The following is a 9,219-nucleotide window of genomic DNA, read 5'->3' on the forward strand; positions in this document are numbered from 1 at the left end:
GGACAAATAACAGAGTAAATTCAGCCAACTGTTGCTATAGAAAAAGTAAATTTTTTCTATACAAAAAGTGTTTTAGACAATTTTTGCTATAGAAAAAGTCAATCCAGTCAACTTTTCTATACAAAGTGTAAATTCAGCAAACTGTTGCTATGGAAGATTTTTTTATTATTCAGCTAAATTTTTCTATAGAAGAAGTCAATTCGGCGAAAATTTTCCTTTAAAAAGACTATTCCGAGATGTTTTTCTATAGAAAAGAAAATCAATAAAGCCTACTTTTCTATAGTTAATTACACTGCAGCTAGATTTTACTATAGAAAAAATAATTTTAGTGGTATTTGTGAAAGGAAAATTCAATTTAGCTAGTTGACTCTGAATTGATTTTTTCTATAGGCAAGTTGGTAATTCAGCTAACATAAGTTTAGCCAATTTTTTCTATAGAGGAAGTCAATACAGCAAATTCCTTCCATAGGAAAAATCAATTTAACTACAACATTAGAAATTTAAAAGTAAATTTAACCAACTTTTTCTATAGACAAAGTCAATTCAGCCATCTTTTGCCAAAGAAAAACGCAATTCAGCCAACTTTTATTGTAGGAAAAGTTAATACAGTGAAAAATCAATTCAGCCATCCTTTACTATAGGAAAAGTAAATTCAACCAACTTTTGCTATAGAATATTTCAATTCAGCCAACATTTTCCATAAAAAAATCATTTCATAGAACTTTTTCTATAGAAAAGTCAGCCAGCATCTACCGAATTTTGCTATAGAAAAAGTCAATTCAACCAATTTTTTCTATAGAAACAGAAAATTCAGTCAAGTTTTGTTAGAAAAAACTAATTTAAGCCAACTTTTATACAGAAAACAGCAATTCAGCCAACATTTGAAAAAGTCGATTAAGCCAAAATTTTCCATAGATAAATAAATTCAGTCAATTTTTTTATAGAAAACAAAATGTATGCTAACTTTTCTATAAAAAAGAAATTCAGCCAACTTTTTCTATAGAAACAGTCAATGTTGGTGTAGAAAAAGTAGATTCAGCCACCTTTCAACACAGAAAAAGTAAATTCAGCCAACTTTTGCTACATAAAACACAAAAACTTTTTCTTTAGAAAACACTTTTTTTTTAAAGAAAACACAATTCAGAGTAATTCAGCGTACTTTTCTATGGACAAATTCAATACAATCGACTTTTGCTATAGAAAAAGTGAAGTCAGCCTACTTGGCAGCCAACCTTTGCTATAGAAAAGGTAATTCAGCCAATGGTTTTTATAGGAAAAGTCAATTCAGCCAACTTTTTCTCTGCAAAAATTAAGCTCTGCCAACTTTTTGAATAAAAAAAATTCAGGAAAAATCAATTCAGCCTACTTCCGCCATAGTAAAAGTAAATTCAGCCAACTTTCGCTATTGAAAACATCAATTCCGCCAACATTTCTACAGAAAAAAACAATTCAGATGATTTTTTTAATAAAAAATCAATTCAGCCAACTTTTTTTATAGAAAAAAATTCAACAACTTTTTCTTTAAACAAAAACAATTCCACCAATGTTTTCTATACAATAAACACTTCAGCTAATTTGTTGTATGGACAATATCAATGCAGGCTACATTTCTATAGAAAAAGTCAATTCAGCCATTTCAGCCAATGGTTTTTATAGCAAAAGTCAATTCAGCCAATGGTTTTTATAGAAAAAGTCAATTCAGCCAACTTTTTCTCCGCAAAAATTAAATTCCACCAAAAACAATTCAGAAAAAGTCAATTCAGCCAAATTTCGCCATAGTAAAAGTAAATTTAGCCAACTTTCGCTATTGAAAACATCAATTCCGCCAACATTTTCTACAGAAAAACAATTCAGCTGATTTTTTTGTATAAAAAATCAATTCAGCCTACCTTTTATAGAAAAATTCAATGCAGTCAACTTTTGGTGTAGAAAAGGTCAATTCAGCCAACGTTTCCTGTAGAAAATTTAATTTAGCAAACTTTTGCTATAGAAAAGGTAATTCAGCTAACTTTTTCTATAGATAAAGTCAATTCAGCCATTTTTCTATAAAAAATCCAATTCCGCTAACGTTTTCTATAGAAAAAAACACATTTGTTTGTATAGAAAACAATCAATGCAGGCTACTTTTTTATAGAAAAAGTCAATTCAGCCAACTTTTTCTATAGAAAAATTCAATTAAGCCAACTTTTTCTATACAAAAAATCAACTCAGCCAAACTCTGCTATAGAAAGAGGGAATTCAGCCACTTTTTTTAAATAGAAATAAGCAATTCGGCCCCCTTTTTCCTTAGATAAGTCAATTCAGACAATTTTTCTATAAAAAATCCAATTCCGCTAACGCTTTCTATAGAAAAAACACTGCAGGAAAAGTCAATTCTGCCATGTTTTTTATAAAAATTCCAATTCCGCCAACGTTTTCTATAGAAAAAACACTTCAGCTAATTTTTTGTATAGAAAACAAACGCAAATGCAGTCAATTCAGCCAACTTTTCCTATAGAAAAAGTTAATTCAGCCAACTCTTTCTATAGAAAAAGTCAATTCAGCCAACTTTTTCTATAGAAAAAGTCAATTCAGCCAACGTTTCCTATGGAAAAAGTCAATTCAGCCAACTTTTTCTATAGAAAAAGTCAATTCAGCCAACTTTTTCTATAGAAAAAGTCAATTCCGCCAACGTTTTCTATAGAAAAAACACTTCAGCTAATTTTTTGTATAGAAAACAAACAATGCAGGCTACTTTTCTATAGAAAAAGTCAATTCAGCCAACTTTTTCTATAGAAAAGTTAATTCAGTCAACTTTTTCTATAGAAAAAGTCAATTCAGCCAACTTTTTCTATAGAAAAAGTCAATTCAGCCAACTTTTTCTATAGAAAACGTTTTCTATAGAAAAAACACATTTGTTTGTATAGAAAACAATCAATGCAGGCTACTTTTTTATAGAAAAAGTCAATTCAGCCAACTTTTTCTATAGAAAAATTCAATTAAGCCAACTTTTTCTATACAAAAAATCAACTCAGCCAAACTCTGCTATAGAAAGAGGGAATTCAGCCACTTTTTTTAAATAGAAATAAGCAATTCGGCCCCCTTTTTCCTTAGATAAGTCAATTCAGACAATTTTTCTATAAAAAATCCAATTCCGCTAACGCTTTCTATAGAAAAAACACTGCAGGAAAAGTCAATTCTGCCATGTTTTTTATAAAAATTCCAATTCCGCCAACGTTTTCTATAGAAAAAACACTTCAGCTAATTTTTTGTATAGAAAACAAACGCAAATGCAGTCAATTCAGCCAACTTTTCCTATAGAAAAAGTCAATTCAGCCAACTCTTTCTATAGAAAAAGTCAATTCAGCCAACTTTTTCTATAGAAAAAGTCAATTCAGCCAACGTTTCCTATGGAAAAAGTCAATTCAGCCAACTTTTTCTATAGAAAAAGTCAATTCAGCCAACTTTTTCTATAGAAAAAGTCAATTCCGCCAACGTTTTCTATAGAAAAAACACTTCAGCTAATTTTTTGTATAGAAAACAAACAATGCAGGCTACTTTTCTATAGAAAAAGTCAATTCAGCCAACTTTTTCTATAGAAAAGTTAATTCAGTCAACTTTTTCTATAGAAAAAGTCAATTCAGCCAACTTTTTCTATAGAAAAAGTCAATTCAGCCAACTTTTTCTATAGAAAAAGTCAATTCAGCCAACTTTTTCTATAGAAAAAGTCAATTCAGCCAACTTTTTCTATAGAAAAAGTCAATTTAGCCAACTTATTCTATAGAAAAAGTCAATTTAGCCAACTTATTCTATAGAAAAAGTCAATTCAGCCAACGTTTCCTATGAAAAAAGTCAATTCAGCCAACTTTTTCTATAGAAAAAGTCAATTTAGCCAACTTTTTCTATAAAAAAATCAATTCAGCCAACTTTTTCTATAGAAGAAGTCAAATCTGCCAATGTTTTCTATACAAAGAGTCAATTCAGTCAACTTTTCTATAGAAAAAGTCAATTCAGACAACTTTTTCTATAGAAAAAGTCAATTCAGACAACTTTTTATATACAAAAAGTCAATTCAGACAACTTTTTATATACAAAAAGTCAATTCAGCCAACCTCTGCCATAGAAAGAGGGAATTCAGCCAATTTTTTAAATAGAAATAGGCAATTCAGCCACCTTTTTCCTTAGAAAAAGTCAAATCGGCGAAATTTTTCTCCAGGAAAAGTCAATTCAGCGAAAAATCAAAATTTTTTACATAAAGAATCAATTTAGGCAACTTTTACTATAAAAAAGTAAATTCATCCAACTTTTGCCATAAAAAGCCATATCAGCCAACTTTTGATATGGAAAAATTGAATTCAGCCAACTTCTTCTACAGAAAATGTCAAGTCAGCAAACTTTTTTCTATAAAAAATTCAATTCAGACAACTTTTTTTACATATTCAAATTCAATTCAGCCAACTTCTACAGAAAAAGTCCATTCAGCTGAATTTTGCTATAGGAAAAGTCCTTTCAACCAACTTTTCATATTGAATAAGTCAATTCAGCCAACTTTTCCTCTAGATAAGGTCAATTCAGCTTACTTTTTCTATTGCTATATAAAAATTCCAGCTAGTCAACTTAGCTGTGTTCCTTTACTTACCTGAGGTTACTATTTTTACCATTTGTTACCATTTTTAACCTGCAAAGCGTTCCTTAACCCCGAAAAGTGGCAACACTTGAAGCAATTTTTAAGAGAGTGAGAGAGGAGAGAGAGCGAAAATGGCTTTCTCTTCTACCACAGGCTACCAGACAAATTTCTGCAGGTAAAAAATGGCAGAACTGATTTTTCGACTTTTGTTTGACGATTATTCCACAATAAAGAAGAAAATGGACGAAAAACAGAAGAAAAAGTCGAACGCTGACAAAACTAAATTAAAAACCGTGAAATAAAAAACGAAAATTTAATTTTTTATTTTTCTTTTTGACATTGCAGATCTACCATTTTTCCGTTCCTTTACTGTTCTGATAAAAATGTTCATAAGAGAGCAATTTTGAGCAATTTTGACACTTTTCTCTTTTACCACTCTTACCATTAAAAAAGTAAAGGAACAAAGCTCTTGTTTGTATAGAAACAGTAAAATCTAGCAAGGTGAATGTCCCTAAGAATGGGTAAGGTAGCCCCTTTTGGAATCAGGCGTAGATTTAAAACCCCACTGGTTATGGATCAGGCATTGCTGTATTTATTTCCAACCAAGTCAGATTTGCTCTCCTACGAATTCAGTTGCGGATATGAGTGACTAAAACTCTGCCTATGGCCATACCAGACAATTCAAATGAGCATATTTATGTTTGAACATTTGCTGAATTCTTCCGACAAATCTTATAAATTTCTATATTTATTTTGATTGTCTTAACTGGGTTTTGGTTCTGATGTTTCAGATTAAACTGCAGAGCGAATTTGTCCTATGTTATGCGTTTTATTAGATATAGGTATGTATGTATCTCATCTTTTGACACTAAGGCGCGTCTCTCCATCTAGGAGAGGGATAGATTAAAACCTCTAAGCAGGGCAGATTTTATCTCCATTCACTTTACAGAGAGAATTGTGAAACTTGCTTTTAGAAGCTCAAAAACTGTAGAAACCTTCTAGAATTGTGTTCAGAAAAACTATATTTATAGACAACACCCTCTCTTAAAGGGATCTCAACTCGCCCCCTGTGCTGGTTCCTGAATGAAATCAGCTGCTATGAAAGAGAGTAGTGCTATGAATCATTGTCCCGATGTTCGTGCGAAGCCTCAAAAATCTGCAAATTCGTCAAAATTCTTTCTTTAATGGATCGAATAATGATTGGGTTTGTCGACCCTAAACCCTGTAGTTACGTATTAAGCAACATTTGTGGACATCATTAAATGTTTTTTTATAAAGTCAAAGGAGTAAACATTTTATTATTTACTATTTTTGTAAAATTTGACTCTTTGTATTAAACTTCATGTAACGAATTACGAAGCGTGTTTGCACTCCAACAATTATGCTCAATTCTTCAACCAAAGAAAAAATAAATTGATTTATCATTTAAACATTCCTTACTCATTATTATTATATTTTTTTCTAATTTTTAACAATAATTTTATTACCACATATTTTTTACCAAATACAATTTCAAACCAACATTTTTCTTACAATATTCATTTACAATTAGATATTATGTTTTTCTGTGACTGTGTGTGAGTGTGAATTCCTTTTACTGGCTGCATTTCATTGTTTTAGACTTTCAAATGCATTCAATTTTGGCGGCATACATTTTCAAAACAACAGCAAAAACGCTTGCATTGGCATTTTCGACATGCCGCAAAAATGACGCTGTTTTTTACCTGGGGTGTGAGAAAGGTTCGTTTGACAGTTAACTCCGCCCCCAAAGTGATCGTTTGATGCAGTTTCATAGTTTCCATTGCAAGCAAATGCAATCCACACAATGAGGAAAGCAACACAACACAGCTACATACACAAGCAACAACAATGCAATGCATTGAAGATATTCACCACAGCATTTTACCACACTCGAGCCGCTTTCCGGATTGAGCACTCTTTCTCCCTCTCACTCATTTACTCATGAACTCTGAGAACAATGCCTGGAACATGCGCATTGAAAAGAGAAAAACATACTCAATGAATGTTGGAATTGTTGTTGCTCTGAGACGTTTGCCGGAATGAGTGCTTTAGTGGTGTTTGTGACATTTTTTGTTGTTGGTCGAACTATTTTACCCCTCCCAAAGAAAATGGTTGTCATTCAACAAAAGAGGCGTTGCCGTTAGCACCTTTACTTGTGAAAACAGAGTGCCAGCCGTGTAGTTTTTGTATTTTTTTCTGGCATAAATCTTGAGACAAGCGAGTGTCACAAGGATTTGACACTGTGTTTTTTATATTTGGAAGAATGAATAAAATAAATGAAAATTAAAGTTGGTGTGGTGTTTCGAGGAAACAAAAATGAGGAATCTGCTGGATAAAATTGACAAAATTTTAAAGCTAGAAAAATAGATTAAATTCGTTAAAAAGGAGTGATCTTTCAATTGTCATTGGAATTTTTACACGATTACTCTATTTCAACATTACATTACATCATGGTAGAACAATAGGTATAAGGTAAAAGCAATACCCAGCTGATTGAACTGTGCTGTAACGTTAGTGTCAAATTCCATACGACATTTTATGTATTTGTTTCTATGTTCGATGTTTATTAGGGACATACATTATTTTTGAGGAAAAATTCATATTCTACATATATCAATAATATGTAACCTCTTCCAAGTCCGAACAATGTGCCGCGCACTGTAACACGCATATAGAAGCGGTATAATATTTGTTTATATATTTTGATAAATTTGAAAAAAATAAAGCCCTAATAAACATGTGCTTCTTTGATTTCAAAAACAAAAGTTTGAAACAGCTTCTCCTTTTTCAGCGAATTTTTAAGCGACCTTAAACAATTTGTAAAAAAAAATTATTTTCTGCGACAATTTATCCATTTAGTGGAATGATGTGGATATTTTCAAATTGAAAATGTAACGAATTTTCATTCATGGTTTTCAAAATATTCAATCAAATGTGAAAAATATTAGTTTTATAAATTCCAATAATTTATAGACATTTCCTTGTTTTGTTTACATGTACAGTTGACACTAACATTACAAACAAAAACAAATTCCCTAAAAGTGGGTTTCCCTGGGCTGATTTGGTCAGATGTTTGATGGAATAAAACTAATTTATTTCATGATCAACTCTCAACGTTTCGTTGGCGACTTTCCAACTTCTTCAGGAGTTTTATTTGAAAATTAATTAATTTGTCATAGTATTTTCAATAAATATTATTCTTATTATAAAAAAACGGGACTTCACAACACAGATTTTGTATAATTTAAAAAATAAATACTAATAATCTATAAAAAATATTGCAGCAAATCCTTAATCTAAATCACAGAACAGTATAAACTTAAAAAAACATTGGTCTAGTATTTACTCTACCTTCTTTGTTCTACCATGATATTACATGAGGCGCTGAGCCCCAATATGGCTAAGCCACAAAAAAAATGGTTCTGAAAAAACGAAGTTAAAATAAAATAAGTTTTTTTTAAATATTTTCATTATTTTTTATTAATCCTAAATAAATTGTATTATTTGTTTTATGTTATTCATAATATCTTTATTAACTTAGATAAAGAATGTTTTAAACACTTAATAAAAAAGCTTAGGCCATGTTGGAATCCATAAAAAAGCAATATTGATAGGTACTGAGGGTTAGGCCATTTTGGACTTAGTAAACATACAAAATTTCTCCAGATAAATAAAAAAATAAGTTTTAAATAAAAATAATAACGTTCTAAACAATACAAATTAACATAAATAATTATTGATCTTGTTCCAGAATATCTTCTTCTTCGTCTCTCGAATTTGTTTTTAAACGATTACAAAATGAATAATTTATAGGAGGTGGGTATGAACTCTTTGAGTTCCTGTAAAACCTTACACATTGCAGTTTCCTTATAATATTTGTCCCTTTTCATTTTCCTTTCGTGAGCGCCAAATATTTTTGGCTTTTCAGCCAAAAATTGGAAATCCGATCCGATTTTCCCAAATTTGTGTAGGATTGGTTTTTTGGTCACAACAATGTACTATATAATTGTTCCACAAACATCCCAGACGGGACAAGGGTACAAGTTTTTCATTGCTTGGATCTTAATGCGGCCTTTAGAGAATTTTCGTGAAAATGCTCTTTTGGTCCCATACAAATTACTATGGAAACAAAGATCGCTCGGTTGGCGCATGGGTTAAAGTTAACTGATCGTCACAACAGTTCATATATAAGGTTTTTGGGTCAATTGGAAAAAAATGTAGGGAATATGAACGCCAATTTGGATATCGAGCCTTTTAAGTTTGTTTTCCGCTTCTGACATTAAGGTTTCAGTTTTCAAACAATGCACTTTTTGAAAATGACTATGGCGGCGCAAATTTGTCTGTGGTTAAATTTATTCGTAAGCTCGGACTCTCAGACCAGTATGCCACCATTGACGGGCTAACAAAAATCTACAGACTGTTTTTATATTATCTCGAAATATGCGTAAATTCCGTTTGGACTGCATCTATGCTGTGAAATCAGGAACCTACATTGCACAACTTCTAAATTTTTTATATTAAGGACTTATGAGCTGTTTCACTAAGACGATACGAATTTAAATTCGTTCGAACTACTACCAAAATTCTGCTTT

Source organism: Musca autumnalis, unplaced genomic scaffold (assembly GCF_047663935.1).
Source record: "Musca autumnalis isolate F117 unplaced genomic scaffold, ASM4766393v1 scaffold_3, whole genome shotgun sequence".
Classification (NCBI taxonomy): domain Eukaryota; kingdom Metazoa; phylum Arthropoda; class Insecta; order Diptera; family Muscidae; genus Musca; species Musca autumnalis.